General features: G+C 50.9%; 1 protein-coding gene across 4 annotated transcripts in view; it reads right to left on the bottom strand.

The window, feature by feature from the left end:
* Alpl (alkaline phosphatase, biomineralization associated) overlaps positions 1-21115 on the bottom strand; it is a 54605-nt gene that overhangs the window by 24074 nt on the left and 9416 nt on the right. Inside the window, exon 1 of one of the 4 annotated variants that reach the window (XM_021233523.2) lies at positions 20602-20729. The exons of 1 other annotated variant lie outside the window; for it this stretch is intronic. The gene's annotated coding sequence lies outside the window, so the exon portion shown is untranslated. Of the gene's footprint in view, positions 1-3339; positions 3635-10608; positions 10716-20601; positions 20730-21115 lie in introns of those variants that run through there. 2 more of the 4 variants (XM_013121191.3, XM_013121190.3) reach the window with 2 other exon arrangements.

The raw sequence follows: 21115 nt of genomic DNA, 5'->3' as shown, positions 1-21115 counted from the left end.
CCTTACAGAAACCATCATGGAGAACCATGGCAAAATCCCTGCTAACACTGGTTCATTACCCAGCAAGCTCTTGTCCATAATAAGGAAAACATGTCAGTAACAGGACACCATGTCCACGGCTGTGATATATCAGGAGTAGCAAACCTAGCTGCCACACCTGCAGCTTGGACAGAGCTTGAGGAAGCGGCACAAAGGACCACACACTGCGGGTGGCCCAGGGAAGAGGCATGGAGGAGAGAGGGGTGGAAACTGAACTATAGCACTTGTGGCCCGAGAGACAGAATTCAGTCCACTCTCTCTGCACCCAGTGTTGAAGACAAAGAGCCGAGGGGCTCGCTGAAAGGGCTCCAGTAGCCTGCATGTTTAGTCTCAGGGTCCCAAGTCTCTTCCCTCCAGGGTGAAGCTCAGGAAACTGCGGACCCAGACAGTGAAGGTCTTTGCACACGGAGCCCGAAGCCCACGGTTGACCTGGGATGCAGAATCCTGGTCCCGGGGCCTTCATAAAGATGGCTGTGCAGCATCGAGCAGCTGGAGACCCAGTAAATCCCTCAGCCTCTTGCCCTCCCTCAGACTCCTCCCCTCCCTCGCCCCAAAGACTTCAGACAGCTCAGGGTCTCAGGGTGAGAGACTCTGCTGGGCCTGGTCTGAGAGTCCCGGCTGCCTGCCACCCACTGTTGGAGTGGACGCTGGCCCATAGCCCCCTCCCGCTGCCCAGCCCAGTCTCTCTGCCAGGCTTGCAGCTACGTGATCTGATTCTTTAGGACAAGAGCGCAATGGCCGGGCTCCGGCTTTGAGTGAGGAAGCAGCTACTTGGCAGGCCAGAAGGGAGGCTGAGCGGCTGGGCCTGGGCCCTGACGATGGCATTCTCAGGCAGTGGCTCCAGGGTTTGGCAGAATATGCCAGTCTCCTGCTGGTGGCAATGGAGCCAGGACAATCTGAAACACAGGACTCAAGACTCTCGTTACCATGCACTCTGTCACATCCACCTGTGAGCTCACGCAACCTGGCCTCACATCGCAGTTCAGAAACCGAGCTAAGGTCCATCTGGCCAGCTGAGAGCCACATACATAGCCAGGTTGACTCTGCCATCTCCTTCTCCAGGGAGAGGAGGGACCAGTGCCTATCTTTCTTCTGCCCTACATGAACAGTCATTTGGGGCAGGGCACCTGGCAGGGGCAGGGTTAGGGTCTCCTACCTGAGTGGCCTGGCCAGGCGACAGGTGAAAAAGCATAGCAGGCCCAGGGCCAGCATGAAAAGAAGGAGACTGCCAACCGTCGTGACCACCATGTCCAGGGTGGGTGACAGGAGGGCCATCTTTGAGTGAAGAGAGCCTTTAGATGTGGCTGTCACTCAAACCCGCTGACTCTGAAGCCTGGGGTCAGTGGCCAGTGACCTAGCCCTACCCCTGAGTTAATCTCCTGGGATTAGGCAGGAAGGATGAGATGGAAGCCACAAAGTTCCCCTCCCCCACTCCAGTCCTGGGAGAGGTTGTGGGGAGGGCTACCTGATGCTGTTCATTCAACTTTGTCCATTGGGTCCTCACCCCAGAACATTTGCTGAGTGCCAGTTGTATACCCAACTCTGTTCTAGGTTCTAGAGAGATTACCGAGCAGCCAGTATAAACAAAGCATCTACCAGGTGCCAGGCACGTTATGAGATAAAAGCTAAGAGGGGCAGGGGTGTGGCCCACACAGTCGAGTGTTCACCTAGCACGCAGAAAGCCCTGGACTCCATCCACACCCCAGCATAAACCAGGCGCTAGTCTCTCACGGCATCCTGTATTATCAGCTATCAGCCTGGCGATGATGGCCCCACCTCACAGATTGAGAAACGGAGGCTGAGTCTCTCAAGCCCCCACCCCACGTGTGCATGCCCCCATGAAATACATAAACACAATAAACGTGATGAAAATGTAAAAGTTACAAGAGCCCTCACTCTGCGTCTGCCCGTCTTACTGTTGTGGGTTGTGCACATTCAGGACGGACTAAAGGGATATTGGGGGAGACGAGTTTTTTGGAGGGGTGGATGTACTCAAGTTGAAAAAAAAGATAGACATGGTGACATACACCTGTAGTCCCAGCACTCAGGAGGCTGGTGACTCTGTGTACCCCACCTAGTCACCTTGTGGGCCCCAGAAAGAAGTGCAACTCAGGTCATATCCCTGTCAGCTGGAATTTGGAGCGCTCCCCGATGCCACGGCTGGAGAAGGTGTAGTGGGTATAGGGAGTCACAGTAGCCGCTGGGCAAGGGACCCTGCTGAAGGTTGGCTTTAGCTGCAGGGCCTCAGAGGGGATGGGGACTGTCTCTCCACCAAGCCAGGTGTCACTGATAACCCTTGCTGACAGAGAGTTATTCATTCACAGAGGGAAGTTATTTAGGGCTGCCGTGAAAGGCTCGGAAAGGGACATGCACTGATGAGAGTGGGCTGTGGTTAGACCCAAGGGGAACGTCCCTAGGGGTAAGCCAAACGACGGGGGGGGGGGGGGACCAGAGCAGGCCAACAGTGTGTGCTGAAAGAGGCACAGGGTAACACTGGGCCAGCCTGCAGGGGTGAACCGTGATATGAAGCCGGGTAACCCATGGTGAGAAGTCCCACCCCTCCACCGGGCAACTCTCCTGTGGAGTAAGGTCTGAGAGAGACTCAGGACTGCCCTGAAGATTCTGGCCATTCTACCTGTGGCAAAAGCTCAACCTGAGCTTGGGTCAGGCAGGTATGAGGGGTGGTGGGACAGCAGCTAGGAATGCAGGGCAGTGGGCAGAGAGAATGGGGGGAGACAGAGGAAGGCTGCGTGGAAACATGCACATGCATGCGCGTGCACACATGACACACACACACACACCACACATACACACACACATACACACACACCACACATACACACATACCACACACACCACACACATACACACACACATACACACCACGCACCACACATACACACCATACACACACCACACATACACATCACACACACCACACATACACACCACACACACATACACACACATACACACCACACACACATACACACACCACATACCACATACACACACACACCACACACACACACACACCACACACACACACACACACCACACACACACACACACCACACACACATACACACACCACACACACACATACACACCACACACACCACACACACACCACACACACATACACACACCACACACACACACACACACCACACACACATACACACACCACACACCACACACACCACACACACACATACACACACACACACCACACACACACACCCACACACACACACACACACACACACACACACACCGCCTGCCCACATGCCTGCTCACCTGAGTCTGGAATGGTCTTTCCTGCTCTGTGGTGGTCAAAGCAAAGCTTAGCATATGGATGAGGAGGTCACAGGTCCCTGTCCCCTGGCCTGTCTCATACACACTGGGAAGAAACAACCTCCAGGCAGCGTGAGTCTCTCTCCCCTCTAAGGGGGTAGACTATTAATCCTTGTCTCAGAGGGAAGGTCGCCAGGAGGCCTGGCAGTGAGGCTAGGTAATAGAACAGCCAGGAGGGTCAGCAGCTAAGAGACAGGATGAGCAGAATCTCAGTCAGGGTCAGTGGCCAAGCAGACAGCAGCTGTCTGACGACAGAGCAGCCTTGAGTGGCCCCAGCGGAGGCAAAGCAGGGCCTTGTGCCCTCACTCACCCTTGTCACCAGCTCTATTCACAGATGAGGGCGTGCCTGCCAGAGTTGGGAGCAGAAAGCCCAGCGCAGGGTTTCTGGAGTGATCTAAGGCTCCCTTCACTGGGTCACCAGGCAGCCCTGTGGCCTGCAGCCGATACCAGGAAAAGGGCTGCTGCGGGAGGAGAGACAGGCAGGCCAAGACGGAGGTGGAGGCCCAGTGCACCACCTTATAGGTACACAGGCTTCGTCCCTCCGTGGAGAGGACATATTCTGCCCTGTGAGCCTGTACGCTGAGCAGGAAGAGGCTGAAGGGACACACAAGCCATGCATCACTGAGGTATGTTTCAGGCCCCCGCTCCCTTTCATGCTGTACCAAGCCCTCGCAGCGGGAATCCCTCCACCACCAGGAAACATGACAGTCCTATCCTTTCAATAACATCAAAAGCTGACAGGCACAGAGAGGGTCCACGACCTTCCAGAGTCACACAGCACATTGATGGGCCTTCTTCCCACTGGAGACTTTTAGAGGAGAGATGCTGTTTCTTTGAAACTGTGCGTTAAGCACACTGCCAGAGGAGAACACACCTTCCTTATTCTGTCCTGAACTTACAGGGTCTGGCTCCGAAGCTCTGGCTAGCCTGCTCTGAAGCCCTGGCTAGCCCAGAGAGAGATATGTAGGGAGAGTGTGATGTGCTTGTCATTCATCCTAGAATTTGGAGGCAGACGCAGGTGGATCTCTGAGTTCAAAGCTATCCTGCTCTACAGACTGAGTCCCAGGCTAGCCAGGGCTCCTTTTTCCTCTATTGACTCATTTAACCCACAATAGCCTGCCAGATAAACACTAACGCCTTTCCCATTCTGCTGATGGGAAAACAAAAGCACAGAGAGGTTAAGCAGCTTTCCCATAGTCAAACAGCAAGTGACTACGTCAGAATTCAGCCTTCCATGTGGGTGTTTTTTCTGCTTCTGGGAGGCCTCTTGGGGCCCAAGTGTAAATTCCTACAACAGCGCCCTGCCTGACTGGAAACAAACCACTAGTAGCTCTGCGCAATATGTACGCAATAGGGACTGGATAACCCCAGGTGACTCATGACTGAATACATTCTTCCCAAATCTCATTCCGGCTTGCTTGCCTTGGACTCCTGGGAGGAGGGGGTTCCCCTTACCCCAGAGAGAGAGATGAGGCTACCTGTCTGAGGTCATATGTTGAGAAAGGCCTAGAGTCGTCACTCCTAGGACAGACTGGGTCCATGTCCCGGCCCCAGCACCCGTGACCAGCTGGGCTTTGGAAATCCCGAGTGATGTGATCCTGGATACACCCTACCTCTCCCACAATCCACAACTTCACTTCATCCTCCTGGAATGATGGGAGCCAAGCGCTCCCACTCAGACACCTTCCCCATCCCCAACTCTGTCCTGGCTTCGTCTCCCCGGGAGGACCCGGTTAGTACCCTAGACAGCGAGGAGGAGGCTGAGGAGGCTCTGAACTGTGTGGAAACTGGCCTTGAACATGTAGCATGCTGGGTGGGCCTGACACCAGCAGAGTCCCGGTGGCACACGCAGGGAACACACAGATGCTGTTAGTCGGCAGCTGGGTCCCCACAGCATCCTCTCCACATTCCAAACGATCGAGCCTGTGGCCAGCTGTGAGGCTTCCAGCAACTGGAGTGTCAGAGGCTCTCAGCAGTGGGGACAGCATAGGCTGTGGTGAGCTAATCGAGGCAGGTGTGGTGCCTCAGGCCTGTCTTCCCAGCACTTGGACAGTGGAAGCAGGAAGAGCCAGCCTGTAGGGAGGGGAATTCAACAGGATAAGGGACAATGAGAAAATGCTGTCACCTATCATGATCGTGACAGCAAGTAAGCCAACATCGGTGGATGCTGTCCTTGCTCCCAGGGCACAGGGCAGTGAAGTAAGTTGGTCAAGGTCACACGGCAATGAGTAGGAAGAGCAGAAAGTCTTCACAGGGCAGTGAAGTAAGTTGGTCAAGGTCACACGGCAATGAGTAGGAAGAGCAGAAAGTCTTCACAGGGCAGTGAAGTAAGTTGGTCAAGGTCACACGGCAATGAGTAGGAAGAGCAGAAAGTCTTCACAGGGCACCTACTGTGTACTAGAAGCTTTCTATGCAGTCTCATTAGGAGCAAGTGTGCAGAATTCTCAGACCAAACAGAAAATCCATGACTCACTCGGCAAGGTGCGGGAATGCTGGGGGCCAGCCAGGCCCGGTGGACCCCTCACATGATGCCTCTGGCACCCTAGCATTTAACATGACCACCTCCACATAGACTGGGGCTGTGACCTGGGACCCTACGTCAGCAGTCTCCTGGTTCAGCCTGAGCTGGGGTGCTGGCAGAAAGCCACGCTCATCTCAGGCCACCCAGGCTCTCATCCAGCTCCTCCTGTCTTGAATGTGACCTGTCTCCTGGGGACACTATCCCACATAAGGGTCACCATTCTGCAGAGACAGCAAGCCCACAGGGACAGCCCCAGGCTGGCCTCCCGTCCCTACCACAGGAGTGACCGCTCGCTCCATGAGGCTTCCAATGAGACGGGACCAGTGTTCTCTGCTGCCACGGTGGTGACGTGGTGACACCTGCTGTCCTACCTGGCTACTCTGAATCCATTCCCCTTCCTAACTGGGGAAGCGAAGCCCACTCCCTTCGCCTCTTGTGGGTGGGGTAACTGGCAGATGCTGGGACCTTCTCCACCTGGACAGCAAGGCACCATGAGTCTGGGGTGGGGAAGCACGAGGGGGCAGCTACGGCCTGGAGGGTAGACTGGAAACGTACAGAGAAGCCCATGCGTCGGACGGTGGTGTCCAGGCCCCGGATGCAGGAATGCCTGAGGCTCACCTCTGAACAGGAACCAGTTCACTCTCATTGTTTGCTCTGGCTTTTCTGTTGCTTGGAGCCCAGACCCTGCCCTCAGAACTCCCTTCCAGAGGGGTTTCCTCAGCTCCCCACACTATAAACAATCGCATCTGGTCATTCCCGATCAGCTGGTTATTTCCGCCAAAGGGAAGAGATGGGACAAACGAGCTACAGACGGTTGGACACACTGCTAGTGACGTTACAGGAGTGGGAGTCACACACGTGTGGAGTCCACGGCTGCATGTGGTGATGCACGTCTGCAATCCCAGTACTCTGGAGGCAGACACAGGGGGGTTACTCAAGTTCAAGGCTAGCCTGAGCTACAAAGCAAGTCCTAGGCCAGCCAGGGTTATATAGTGAGTCTCTGTCACAAAAGGAAGGAAGGAAGGAAGGAAGGAAGGAAGGAAGGAAGGAAGGGAGGCAGGAAGGAAGGAAGGAAGGAAGGAAGGAAGAAGGGAAGGAGGGAGGGAGGAGGGAAGGAAGGAAGGAAGAGGGGAAGGGAAGGAAAGGAGGGAGGGAGGGAAGGAGGGAGGGAGGAAGGAAGGAAGAGGGGAAGGGAAGGGAAGGGAAAGGAAGGGAGGCAGAATTAGAGGGGATTCCTGGGCAGGACTGCCCAGCACAGCTACAGACACACACTTTCCCACAGGTTGTCATGGGCTCCATTTAACATTGTGTACTAGGCTAGGGCTGAAGTTGTTCACTCTGCCCACGGGGCCCTTCTGGCTAGGATCAGTCAGTCCCTAAGAAGTTGCTGGTACAGAACTGTGTTACCCTTATCTCAGGGGAGGAGAGGGGCACAGAGCGGTGATGTGACTTGCCCAAGATCCCTGAGCTTAATAGGGGCAGAACCAGAGGTGCCTGGCTCCAAGCCCGGGGCCTTTGCCCCTGGTCACTGGGTAGCAGGGGTGGGGCTGGGCTGTAGTTCCCGTGAGGCTGTTTGTTCTGCCTGAGAGCATTCAAAGCAGTTTAAAAAGTTAAAAGGAACAGAAATGCTGGCCCCAGTGCCAGGGACTTCAGCAATGCCCTCCCACAGAGAGCTCACTGCTGCCCAGCAGCCCTGGCACTTGGGAGCCTCTGTCATCCCAGATGACAGCCTCTCACACGGGCCTGTCCTCCACTCCTGAGGCTCCTAAGGTGGACTTCGTACCTCCTCTGTCCAGGGCCTCCACTGTGGTGCTCAAACAATGGCCCCTGGGCTGCTGTTTATTGAGCAGCTACTGCCCACCAGGGCCCAACAGGATAAGTCAAATCCCTGGCAGTAGTAAGGGAACAGACAAGGAAATGAATCCTGCTAAAGGGAAGCCAGGTTGGTGAGATGCAGGGAAGGACGGAGGGACAGAAGGAGGGACGGAAGGAGGGCGGGCTCACCAGAACCCATCTCCCGGGCTCTACAGCAGTGCCACATAGCTGAAAGAATGCATCAATCCGGGGGAGGAAAAGAAGGCTCCAGGCTGCATGTCAAGTCTATCAAAGCCATCTGCACATGCCCGGGGCGCACAACTGGAGTACACATGTGTGGTGGGGGCTTCCCATGAGCTTCCCCGTCTGGGCTCATCTGGTAGACCCGGCTTCTCTCATCTTCCCAGCACTGGATGTGGATGAAAGGAGATCTTCTTGGAGGCAGCAGACCTGGAGTCAAGCCCCACGCTGTACCCACCCCATCACACGTGGACACAGCAGCCCGCGTCTGCTCTAAAGCTCAATAATAGGATGTATGTGAAAAGTGCTTGCCAGAAGAGTCTCTGTTTACTTGTTGCTGGGATGAAATGCAGGGCCTACCCCACGATAGGCAAACAGTACCACAGAGCAATACCACGTGTACTTTGAGATGGGTACTCATATGGTCATCCTCGTTTTAGGGTACACAGAGAGGTGAAGGGACCTGTCTAAGGTCACACAGCATAGGAGCAGTGGAGCTAGGATTGAGTCTAAACTATTCAACTCCTAAGTTCAAGCAGTTGGCCACCGTGTTGGGGTGAATCACTGAGGTTCCAGGAGTCACTCGACACAAACACACAGGCCTATAAGGAGGGGACAGCCCAAAGCTTTCAAGGCTTTTCCTCAGGAGGCTGAATCCAAAGAGGGCACGTGACCTTAGAAAAGCCACATAGCCAGCACACCGAAGAATGGGGACAAGTACCCAGGGGTCCCTGCCATGAAAGTGATGAAGAAAGACCTCAGAGTGAACAGGAGGCAGCGGATGCAATGGCCCAGAGGCCATGGAGGACCTGAGGGATTGTGAGTGATCGACCATGTGTCACAGCTGGGGAGGGACAAGTGAGGACTCTGGTTGTGTGTGTGAGTGTGTGCGAGTGTGTGTGAGTGTGTGCGTGTGAGAGTTATGTGTGTGAGTGTGTGCGAGTGTGTGTGAGTGTGTGCGTGTGAGAGTTGTGTGTGCGAGTGTGTGTGAGTGTGTGCGTGTGAGAGTTATGTGTGTGAGTGTGTGGGGGGGTATTTGGGTTTGGGGGCTGAATGTTTGTTTTTTGAGATGGGCTAGCCTTGAACTTTTTTTCCTTTTCTATATTATTATTATTATTTACTACTACTACTACTACTATTACTACTGCAGGGTCTCTCTATATCCCTGGCTGTCCTGGAACTCCCTTTGTAGATCAGGCTGGCCTTGAACTCACAGAGATCACCTGTATGGTCTTGAACTCCTCATTCTCCTGCCTTGGCCTCCCAAGTGCTGGGATTACAGATGTGAACCACTGTACCCCACTCTCGTTCTGGTTTAATTTGCTCATGCTTTTCTTTTCTGCTGATGTTATGTTTATAATGTTTCTAATCTTTAAAAGGTACAGACCAGAGGCTCAGCTCATTGGTGGGGCATCGGCTCTGGGTCCATCGGCACCACAAAGTCACATAAATAAAGGCCCAGGTACGTGTCTTCTAGACTGAGCTAGAGTCCAGGGCTGGTGGTTCCACTGTGTCTGTGACCAGCTTGTGACTGTGCTTTGGAGCTCAGGTCACTGTGCTCTGGGTGTGGTGGGGCAGGCCGGGGCCTGCGCACTTTGATCAAAACTGAACAGAAGGGGCCTGGGGATGTGACTCAGTTGGTAGATCACTTGCCTAGCACAGAACAGGCTCTGAGCTGGGTCCCCAGTACCGCATGAACAGGGCACAGTGATATGTGCCTGTAATCTCAGCACTCGGGAGACTCACAAGTTCTAGGTCATACTTGGCTATAGTGAGTCAGGTAGTGAGACCAGAGTGGGCTACATCAGACCTTGTGTTTAAAAAAATCATAATTAAGCGGGCTGGAGAGATGGCTCAGCGGTTAAGAGCACTGGCTGCTCCCCCGGAGGTCCTGAGTTCAATTTCCGGCAACCACATGGTGGCTCACAATCCACCTGTAATGATGTATCTAGTTCCCTCTTCCACCATACAGGCATACATGCAAGCAGAATACTGAATATATAATAAATAAATAAATAAATCTTAAAAACTCAATCAATTAAACAAACAGGAAGCAGCAAGTAACAGATATGACTCCTGCATCCCACTGTGAAGTTGACCCAGATTACTGTGGAACAGATGTGACTGTGCCCAGGAAACTAAGGAACCGGAAATGCCCAGCACATGGAGCTGGGCTTGCATGCGCACAGGGTGGGGGGAAGGCGGTTTGAAAGCCAGATTGAGTTCTCTGCTCTCCTTTTGCACCAAGATGTCCATACACCCGGACGTACCCTATTGTCCCTGGACGGCACCTTTAGGAATGGGCAGCCTAGACAACATTAAAGACGTGCGGGTCATAGGAAGGAGAAGGGGACCCACAGACAGTCACCCCACACATGCCTTACTGGACCAGGGTGTACTCTGACCTGAGTGGATGACCCTCTTCCTCCAGACTCCTCCCTGGGGAGAGGAGGTGAGGCTCAGACCTGAGGTATCAGCTGCCTGCAGGAGGGAACCAATCAGACCAAACCCAGATAAATTCCAAGCTAGCTTGTGGTCCAGGTCTCTAGCCTGGTCTGTGCTCTTCTGCTCCCTCGCCCCAAAACACAGCCAGGTGAACCACATAATGTGCCCCCAGCTAAAGGGCCAGTACTCACAGAACATAGTGACTTTCAAAGTCAGACACAGCCAGAGACAGCACAGGAAGCAGCTCTGCAGGCACAGAGGCCTCCAAATAAGCACTGGGGTTGGGAAGGAAGGGAAGTCGAGGAGGGGAGAGGGAGGGGCGCTTCTTAGCAACACAAAACAAGACTGAAAACGCTAAAAAACAAAACAACTAACCAACCAACCAAACAAACAAACCCTGGAAGGAATAGTCTGCACACGCAACTCATTGGAATAAACGACATAAGAGAAAAGAAATCCAAAGAGGCCCAGGCAGGAGCCAGGGTACCCCGGGGGACACTACTGACTTCTGGGAATGGGTAGAGCAAAACGAGGGCCAGTGACGGCTCAGCGGCTGGAAGCCAGTTCGATTCCTGCGAAGTGGCTCATCAATAATTGTAAAAGAATCATTAAGCCTCTAGAGAAAATCACAAAAGGATATCTTTGTGACTTCATCAAGGAAAAGCAAATTGTCAATTGGACTTGATTAAAATTTTCAAATGCCCTTCCTTTATTTAAAAGATATTTTAGAGGGCAGGTGGCATCCTCACAGGTAACAGACACTCCCCACCAAGCCTGATGGCTGAATTCGATCCTGGGACCCTGCATGATGGAAGCACAGGACCAACTCCCCAAAGCTGCCCTCTGATCTCCACCATGGCTCATCTGTGTGCGCGGCATACTAAATAAAATGCAGTTTAACACTCCTTAAATATAACTAACAAAGCAGTAGACAAAATGCAAAATGGGATTAAATGTTGATGTTACATATGTCTGCTGGGAACTGCTAACTAGTCAAAACATTCCCTGAGACTGATAACAAAATGCATAACCCCTCAGGAAGATGGGCACTCCAGGAAGCAAGTATCAAGAACCGGGAAGATTGGGAGGGCCTTGACAGGACCAGCTACCAGGCCAAGGGGATGAGACCCATTCACACCAATGGGAAGGCCCAATACCAAATCAAAAAGACCAGGAGAGCAGGCGGCACAGGCCTGTGATTCCCAGTTCTTAGAAGTGGAGGTCAGAGAATCAGGAGTTCAAGACCAGCCTCAGCTACATGGAGCTTGTGGCTAACCTTCTCTACAGGAGACTCCCATCTCAGTCAATCAGCAAGTAAATAAGAAAGACTGGGTGGTTCTAGTATCCAGGAGAGAGAAGCAGGAAGATCTCTGTGAGTTTGAGGCCAGCCAAGTATTCCTGGTCTCATACTGAGTACCAGACCAAGCAGGGCTACATAGTGAGACCCTTGTCTTAAAAAAAAATAGATAAATACTATAAAATAAAACAGAATTACTAGATTAGAAAAGCCAATCATTGACAAGAATATAGGAAAACTTAGAATTATTGTATATTAATCATAGGAGTATATAATAGCACATAGGAGTATATAATAGCACATAGGAGTATATAATAGCACATAGGAGTATATAATAGCGCATAGGAGTATATAATAGCGCATAGGAGTATATAATAGCACATAGGAGTATATAATAGCACATAGGAGTATATAATAGCACATAGGAGTATATCATAGCACATAGGAGTATATACTAGCACATAGGAGTATATACTAGCACATAGGAGTATATACTAGCACATAGGAGTATATAATAGCACATAGGAGTATATCATAGCACATAGGAGTATATAATAGCACATAGGAGTATATAATAGCACATAGGAGTATATAATAGCACATAGGAGTATATCATAGCACATAGGAGTATATCATAGCACATAGGAGTATATACTAGCACATAGGAGTATATAATAGCACATAGGAGTATATAATAGCACATAGGAGTATATAATAGCACATAGGAGTATATCATAGCACTGTATCTTTTCCTGGACTTGGTTTCCCTATGGAGCTCTCTATGTAGACTGGATGGGCCTTAAACTTGTGGAAGATATTCCTGCCTCTGTCTCCTGACTGATTACACATGTGTACCACCACGGCTAGAACCATCATGTATGTGTGTGAGCACTCGTATGTGCACAAGTGCACACACCATGAGCTCTCATGCATGCTCATGTGTATGAGTGCAAGCATGTTTATGTGTATGAGGGCACACATGCACAGAACACACGTGGAGGACAGTGACAACCCCAGGTGTTGGTCTTCACCCTCCACCTTGTTTGGGACAGTATCCCATTGCCACTGTGTACACCAGGCTAGCTGGCGTGTGAGCCTCCAAGGACTCTCTCCTGCTCCACCCTCTTATCTCTCTGTAGGAGTGCTGGAGTTACAGATGATCACTAGCTACTGCATGCAACTTTACAAGGATCCTGGGAAGGTTTTGCATATCCTTATGAAGCTGACATATGTGTATCATATGACCAGCAATTCCACCCTAAGTACTAGCTCAAAGAAATGAAAGTCCATCTGCATGAAGATTCCTACAAGAGCGTTCAAAGGAGGCTTATTTGCAACAGCCCAGAGTAGAAGGTTGCAATGTCCGATAACAGACGAATGAGTCAACAATGATGGGTTATTGCCATACGGACCAACTCCACGCGAGAGGAAGGGGCTTCTGACCCAACAGGTGGGAATGCATCTCAGAAACACTAGAGTTCACACTTGGCACGTGCAAGGCAGGGAGAGACAGAGAATCCTGTCATTGTCGAGAGAACTACGAGAAAATGCTAAACCTGTATGTAAATAAATGTTAAAATGTAAATCAAATGGGAACATTCCTAAAACTAAAACTTACCGAAGCTGAGGTAAGCAAATGCAAAGAACCTAAATAAAGAAACTGAGACCACAGTGAAAAAAATATTTTCCCAAAGAAAATGCCGGGTAAAGATGACCTCACCAGTAAACGCTACCAAATTTCAAGAAACAAATGTTCTTGATTTTACTTGAACTTTTGCAGAAGGAGAGTAAAAACCACCATCTAATATGATGACCACGGTCACCACAACCCTCAAACCCCAGAGGGATGGATGGTTCTAGACAATATGTCACTGGCGCAAGCAGAATACACACTCAGCAAACCAGTCAGGTCCTCAGCCAGGTCAGTCCTGGGAGCTCAAGCTGAGAGGCTTCATGGGAAAATCTTTAATGTGATGAGTGGAATTAACAGATTAAACAAGAAAAGCCGTATAATCATCTCAAAATCATTATAAAAGCATTTAATGCACTCCAACCACAAATTAAGATTCTTTTAAGAGCTCTCAGTAGGGTTGGGGGTGTAGCTCAGCTGCTAGAGTGCTTACGTAGCACGTACAGACTCTGGGATCCATTCCAGCACATCAGTCAGGGTGGTAGTATCACCTGCAGCCCCAGTGGAGGGACTTGGGAGCAGCACACAGGAAGATCAGAATCTTTTCTCTGTGTATCACCTCTGGCTGTCCTGAAACTCACTCTGTAGACCAGACCAGCCTCAAACTCACAAAGATCAGCCTGCCTCTGTCTCCTGAGTGCTGGGGTTAAAGGCGTGCACTACCACTACCCCGCTTAAAGATCAGAGTCTTAAGGTCTTGTATTTGGAGTTCAAGATACCTGGTACAACCACTGTGTGTACACATGTTCGTGTGTGTGTGTGTGTGTGTGTGTGTGTTGTGTGTGTGTGTGTGTGTGTGTGTGTGTGTGTGTGTAGTGGCACATGCATCCCATGATGAGTATGGCATGTGGAGGTCAGAGGACAATTCCTAGGAGTTGGTTCTCTTCTTCCACCATGTGGGTCCCAAGGCTTGGTGGCAAATGCCTTTACCTACTGAGCCTTCTCACCCTTTCTCTTTTGAGACAGGGTCTCTCACTAGAACCTGGGATCACTGACTAGGCTGCCAGCAAGCCCCAGGATCAACCTGTCTGTCTCCAGCTTCTCAATGCTGAGACCACATGTCTATATCACCAAGCCCCACTTTCTACATACACAGGCTTCAGGAATTGAACTCGGGTCCTTATACTTGCTCGGCAAGCACTTTACCACCTGTGCCATCTCCCCAGCCCCATCCATCAGTATTTCTGAGTGCTCTTTCCACCTAAGAGAAGGCTGAGAACCAAAGCCAACAAGCATGAAGAGAGGCTGGGAGTACAGCTCAGGGGTAGAGTGCTTGCAAGCTTGGCTTTGGATTCCATCCTTAGCACAGGATAATACACACACACACACACATGCACGCATGCATGCACGCACGCACGCACACACGCACACTGTGGAATGGTGTTAGACAGCAGTGAAGAAGGGAGCCACAGATACATGCAAAAATATGGCTGAGTCTCAGCAATAGAAGACTGATAGAAAACAGAATTTACATAGAGCATGACGCTCTTTCACAAAGTTAAATACTATTTTGCATATGCATACTACACACACTTAACGACTGTAAATACTAATTCCAAAGGCAAAGGGGAGCATGGGAGAAAGCTCAATCAGGAAGGTGCCTGCTGCACAGTTAAGAACATGAGCTCCTCAGAACCTTCTGGAAAACCAGTCAACAACCACAGGAAGTTGTGGGGCATGACTGCAACCCCAGCAGAGAGGGTGCAGAGCCAGGAAAATTCCTGCAGCTCACTGGCCAGCCAGGTACAATGAGAGACCTCTTGCAAAGAGTAAAGGCGGGGAGCAATTGAGGAAGACACCTGAGGTCAACCTAACCACAACATGTGTGTATACACATGTGCACACACCCACATGCATGCACACACACTCACACTAGCAAGTATACACACATCACACATATATACATATAAAAATGAGTGAGGGATGATAAACCATATACGTGGTGTCTACCTATACATGGGCAATATTAATGCTAATAAGTAACAACAAAGATCAATGGACTGGTCATGATGGTGATGCTTTTAATCCCAGCACATGAAGGCAGTGAGACTCTGTCCAAACAAATAAACACTAATGGTGAGAGAGCAAGAGAGATGGATGTCATGGCGCACGCCTGCAGTCCAAGCACTGGAGAGGTGGAGGCAGGAGGATCAGGAGTTCAAGGTCATCCTCTGCTACATAGTGAGTTTGAGGCCAGCCTGGGCTGTATGAGACACTGTCTCAAATAGTAGGGGGAGCTCAGCGGTCCACAGTTAAAAGATTAATTCAAACTCTAAAAAAGAGAGGGATTGAAGTTTTACAGAGAATTTGTGTATTTTTATTAAAGGGATTGAATTTTTTTTTTCGAGACAGGGTTTCTCTGTATTGTTTTGGAGGTTGTCCTGGAACTCGCTCTGTAGACCAGGCTGGCCTCGAACTCACAGAGATCCACCTGCCTCTGCCTCCTGAGTGCTGGGATTAAAGGGGTGTGCCACCAAAGCCCGGCTAAGGGATTGAATATTTTTAAAGACACAACTTTTTAAATATTCTGCAGGATTCCTTTGTTTGTTTATTTATTTGTTTGTTTGTTTTATGTGCATTGGTGTCAGATCCTCTGGAACTGGAGTTACAGACAGTTCTGAGCTGCCGTGTGGTTGCTGGGAACTGAACCCAGATTCTCTGGAAGAGCAGCCAGTAGTCTTAACCGATGAGCCAGCCCCAAAGACACAACTTTTAAGGCTGTGAATTTGTAAGACTGTAGGACTTTCTAAGTTTGTAAAATGCTTTATATTGTGGTGTCTTTATTAATGTGTAGTCTTTGGGATGAATAAAAAAGAAAAGGCTGTGGCTTAACAATGACTTGTTTTGTGTGTCAAGTAGGCAAGGAGTCAGCTGTCCTGGCTAGTTTTATGTCAACGTGACACGGCTAGAGTCATCAGAGAGGAGGGAGCCTCAATTGAGGGAAAAAAAAAAAACCTCCATAAGTTGAGACTGTAGACAAGCCTGTGGGGCATTTTCTTAACAGTGACTGAAGGAGGGCCCAGCCCATTGTGGGTGATGCCAAGGCTGGGCTGTTTGTCCTGGATTCTATAAGAAAGCAGGTCGAGCAAGCCACGAGGAGCAAGTCAGTAAGCAGCCCCCCTCCACGGACTCTGCATCAGCCCCTGCCTCCGGGTTCCTGCCCTGTTTGAGCTCCTGCCCTGACTTCCTTCAGTGATGAACAGTGATGTGGAAGTGAGAGCCACATAAACCTTTTCCTCCTGGGATTGCTTTGGTCCTGGTGTTTCACCACAGCAGTGGAAACCAGGACTAAGGCATGGGGGTTCTGAATTGTTCACATAAGCAACTACACAAGGCTCCAGTTCCTGACCAGTGAGTGGTAAGACTGCCTGGAGACAGGTTGGCCATTAACCCATGGGTAGATCCCCACTCCATAAAGAAACAGTAAAGACGACTCTCAGCAAGCATCCTCACCATGCCAGGCCGACATAAGAAGTACCTGCTACTCATCCTGGCTCAGAGAGGACCAAGCGATCTTAGGAACTAATAACCATGTTGTTCTCACGGTTTCTGAGGTTCGGTAGATCCACCACGCAGGACCCAGGTCAGGTTACTAAATCCCCTAGGCCTAGAAAAGTCCCACCCTCCACCTGTCACAAAGCAAGGATAGGACTTTCTGCAAATGCTTAGTAAGCAGCTGTTTTGACCCAGGGAAGCAATGTGGAAAAAGACAGGTAGGGGTGAGGAAGCCTAGATTTAGTCCCATCCTTCCACCTGTGACCTTGGGAGGACCGTTTCTGTCCCTGGGCCTTGCAATCCCGTGTGTACCTGAAGGGGGCAGTAGCAGTGAGCCACCAAAGCCGGTCTGTTGTGAAGGGGCACCAACAAATAGGCTGTTCACCCCTGCATTCTCCTGCTAGGTCCTATTCATTCACCCCTGCATTCTCCTGCTAGGTCCTATTCATTCACCACCCATGGGGTCAAGGCCACATGCCCCAGGCCCTATCCATCCTTCTGATGTCACTCCTAGCTCCACCCCTCTGACCTCTGACTTCCCCCCTACGTCTTATTTTATTTTACTTTTTCTCCCTTTCTTTTGGTTTGTTTTATTACTGAGATGCTTTTGAGACAGGGTCTCACATAATCCAGATTGGCCCAGAACTCACTGCATAGCTGAGAATGACCTTGAACGTCTGACCTTCTGGCTTCTTCCACCCAAAGCCAGGGTTATATGCATGTGTCACTATGCCTGGTTTATTCTCTTCTTTCGGTTTAGGGTTTGCCTGGACCTCCTAGAACACTCTTTGTACAGGTCTTTGTGTGACACCCCCCACACCCTCCAGCTTAAAGGCCACCTCCTCCAGAGTCCCCACCTATGCCAGAGTCCCCAGCCCTGGAGTCCTTTAATCCCTTATAAGTCCATTCCTTGTCATCCCTGTTCCTATTGGAAATAAACTTCGTTAACTTCTACTCTGTCTTTTCCCCCCATGACGGAGCTCGGGCAGGGCCAGGCACTGCTGTGGCTCTTAAATCAGACCTGTCTAGAAGATGAAAACCACCGTCCCTGGGAACCCTCTCTGTTCATCCTGCCATAGGCTAGTTAGGTGGCCCCTCTTGTACCTTCCTCTACCCCACGATCTTGAAGCTGATCAACTCCCCTCCCCAAGGAGAGAATGGCCACTACCCCAAGGCCTTGCAGTCAGTGGACTAAAGAAAAAATCTGTTTAAAGGCTGGGGGTATAGCTCAGCCGGCAGTACTCACCTAGAGTGCACAGGCCCTACGTCCCATCTGCAGCACCCCATAAACCAGGTGTGGTGGTGCACACCTCAGAAAAATCAGGAGTTCAAGGTCATAGCTACATCATGAGTTTGAGGCCAGTCTATGTTACAGATCCTGCCTCAAAAAATAAAAACTAGGGGCTGGAGGGATGGCTCACTGGTTAAGAGCACTGGCTGTCCTTCTAGAGGATCCAGGTTCAATTCCTACCACCCACATGGTAGCCCACAACCATCTGGAACCCCACTTCCAGGGAAATCCAGAACCCTCCTCTGGCCCCTTTGGACACCAGACATACAAGTGGTGCACAGACACACATGCAGGCAAGACACCTATACATATAAAATAATACAATCAAATTTAAAAATAAATAACTAGGGGCTGGAGAGATGGCTCAGTGGTTAAGAGCATTGACTGCTCTTCCAGAGGACCCAGATTCAATTCCCAACACTCAATGGCAGCTCACAACTGTCTGTAACTCCAGTTCCAGGGGATCTGACACCCTCACACAGACGTGTATGCAGACAAAATACAAATGTGCACAAAATAAAAATAAATCACAAAAATAAATAAGTAAAATAATATATAGAAACAAATGTTCGTTGAATGGAGGTCCTCTCATCCTTCTCCCCACTTCCTGGCTCTTTTCTCCCTTCCCTGCATTCATAGGTGCTAGAATGCTGGCACCCACTGAGGGGCTGCTGAAATGCCACTCCGACAGGAATCTCTCGGGACAAGGGTGCCTTGCTTCATCTACCAGGAGCCATTCCAAGCAGAGAGGAACAAAGGCCTACCTAGCAGGGCTGCCTCGATCCCTGGTGACATCTGGGACTAGGCTGACACAGCCACTGGAATGGGCATTTTTCCCTGGAGTCTACCCTGGGCAGCTGGAATGTGCCATAGGACACGGAGGCTGGCAGAGGTCCGCACTGGGAGCCCTGCCTGGCCAAGAGCCATGGGGAAGCACTTGGTTATTCAGCCGGGGTAGCTACCCAGGGGGAAAGAAAGGGTGCACTTCCCCCAACACAGGGAAGCAGGGCAACCAGCCCAGTACAGCCTGAGAGCCCAATGCACAGGAGGAAATTGGAGAGCAAAAATCTTGCACAAGTCACTGCAGGGAGATGCCCCGGCACAGGAAGATTCTGGAAGCAAGAGATAGAAACTCTGCAGAATCGGGCCCAAGGCCAAAGGCCCAGCTGGAGTCTGGACCAGTCTGCCACCTGGACTCCTGAGCTAGCAGTGGCCTCCCCCTGACCTGGAGACACCAGGACTGCCCTATGGGGTCTTTACCCTCCCCACCAGGAATCATGGGGATCAGATCAATTCTTCATGTCAGGTCTGGGGCGGGGGCAGCTCAGTGACTCCCTGGGACATTCTGTAGTCTAACCCTGCTACTTGCTCAACTCCTGTCTCCCACTAAGTCTGGCTCCAGAAGAAGCCACAGGTTCAAGCATTTATGCACCCAGCCCACGGAGATTTCTCCAGCGACTGAGTGGGCCCAGTCTAGAAGCCAGAGCCAGGCTGCTGGAGTTCAACTCTGGAAAAAGCTTTCTGGGGCTGTGTGACCTGGGATGTGTCTCTTCCCTTCCTCTGTGCACCTTAACCTTTGAGGAAAAGGATTCCAGAACCTTGGAGACTTTTGAAGCAAATGAGAGAGGAGGGGTAACAAGCCCTCTTAGCAGTCTGAGCCGTGTGGAGCTTAGTAAATGACAACTCTCAGTAGTCACCATGTTAATAATCGGATTAAGGGGAGCCAGGATGGGAACTCTGCACCAAATATTCCCAAGGGAGACACAGTTTCTCTCCCCGAAGTCAAGCCCAGACTGGTATAAACCAACCCAGAAACCAGAGCACAGAGTCCAGGCTCTGGGTTCAAGTCTTAGCTCTGTATCCCTGGGCTCTTGAGGGTTCCTGTTTCTGTGTGACACACATTGCATGGTTCCCCAACCACCTTGAAACTGTGAGACCTTCCTTCCCCAGTTTAGGGACATAAATGGCAGTCTGCACACTGTCAGCTCTGGGTGGTGTCAGGGAATCCAGGCACTGACATGTTAGGTCTGCCCTAGGTGGGGTGAGGTGACAGGTCAGTTACCATCCCTAGCAACCTCTCTGGACCCAACCTCCAGGGAAGTAAGTGAGAGGCCTCAAGGAAGTGAGGATACTGTTTTTTCCCCATGTATTACACAGAGCCCTGACTAGGCTCTTACATGGACCTGCCTGCCTGGGGACAGCCCAATGAGGTGCCAGGAAAGCCAGGAGGAAATGTCCAGAAGGCTCCAGACAAATGCCACAGCTTAACAGCTAGAGTTCACACCCAGCTCTACCAGTCATACACCACTTATTGGCCAACTCCCCAGATGTGAGCAGAAGCAGTGACAGCTGCAGGACCCCACCCCACCCCCAGGAGAGGCAATGGGGAGGTGCTAAGTTCCTGCACCTACCACACGTCAGAGTGGGGTCCAGACTCCGTCCTTTCTCCGATGAAGGCTCTCCTGGTTTGCAGGTGTGCCTCCTTGTACCAGTTTCTACCCAGGACACTACTGCTGCCCGCTCCGCCAATGATGATCACAAGACCCACCATGTGCTCCGAACTGGGCTGGGCGGGGGTTTTCTTGGAGCGGTTTCACGGTCTGGGCAGCAGACATGCTCTTCTCGCACCTTCATGCTCTTATATTTGAACTCTTGAATCTGGGGCAGGGCTCTGCATTAGGGGAACTGGAAGGGGGAGGGGCACTCCTATAATATGCCCCTTGGAGCACATGCGGCCTGGGGGACAGTCAAACCTTTGAACTCGATAGCAACTGCCTGACCTGGAGAATGTGTGTTCAGTCTCTCTGAGCCTCGGTTACAAGAAGTAAATGAGTACATAAACATCTATGATGGGCTTAGAACAAAGCTGATCTTGGGCTATACCATATTTTAAGTAAACACACAGTGATGTATACGTCAGTACAC

This window comes from Mesocricetus auratus, unplaced genomic scaffold (assembly GCF_017639785.1).
Source record: "Mesocricetus auratus isolate SY011 unplaced genomic scaffold, BCM_Maur_2.0 Super-Scaffold_100014, whole genome shotgun sequence".
NCBI classification, from domain to species: domain Eukaryota; kingdom Metazoa; phylum Chordata; class Mammalia; order Rodentia; family Cricetidae; genus Mesocricetus; species Mesocricetus auratus.
Note: the sequence above shows the minus strand (reverse complement) of the source record. Positions and strands in the feature narration are given on the sequence as shown.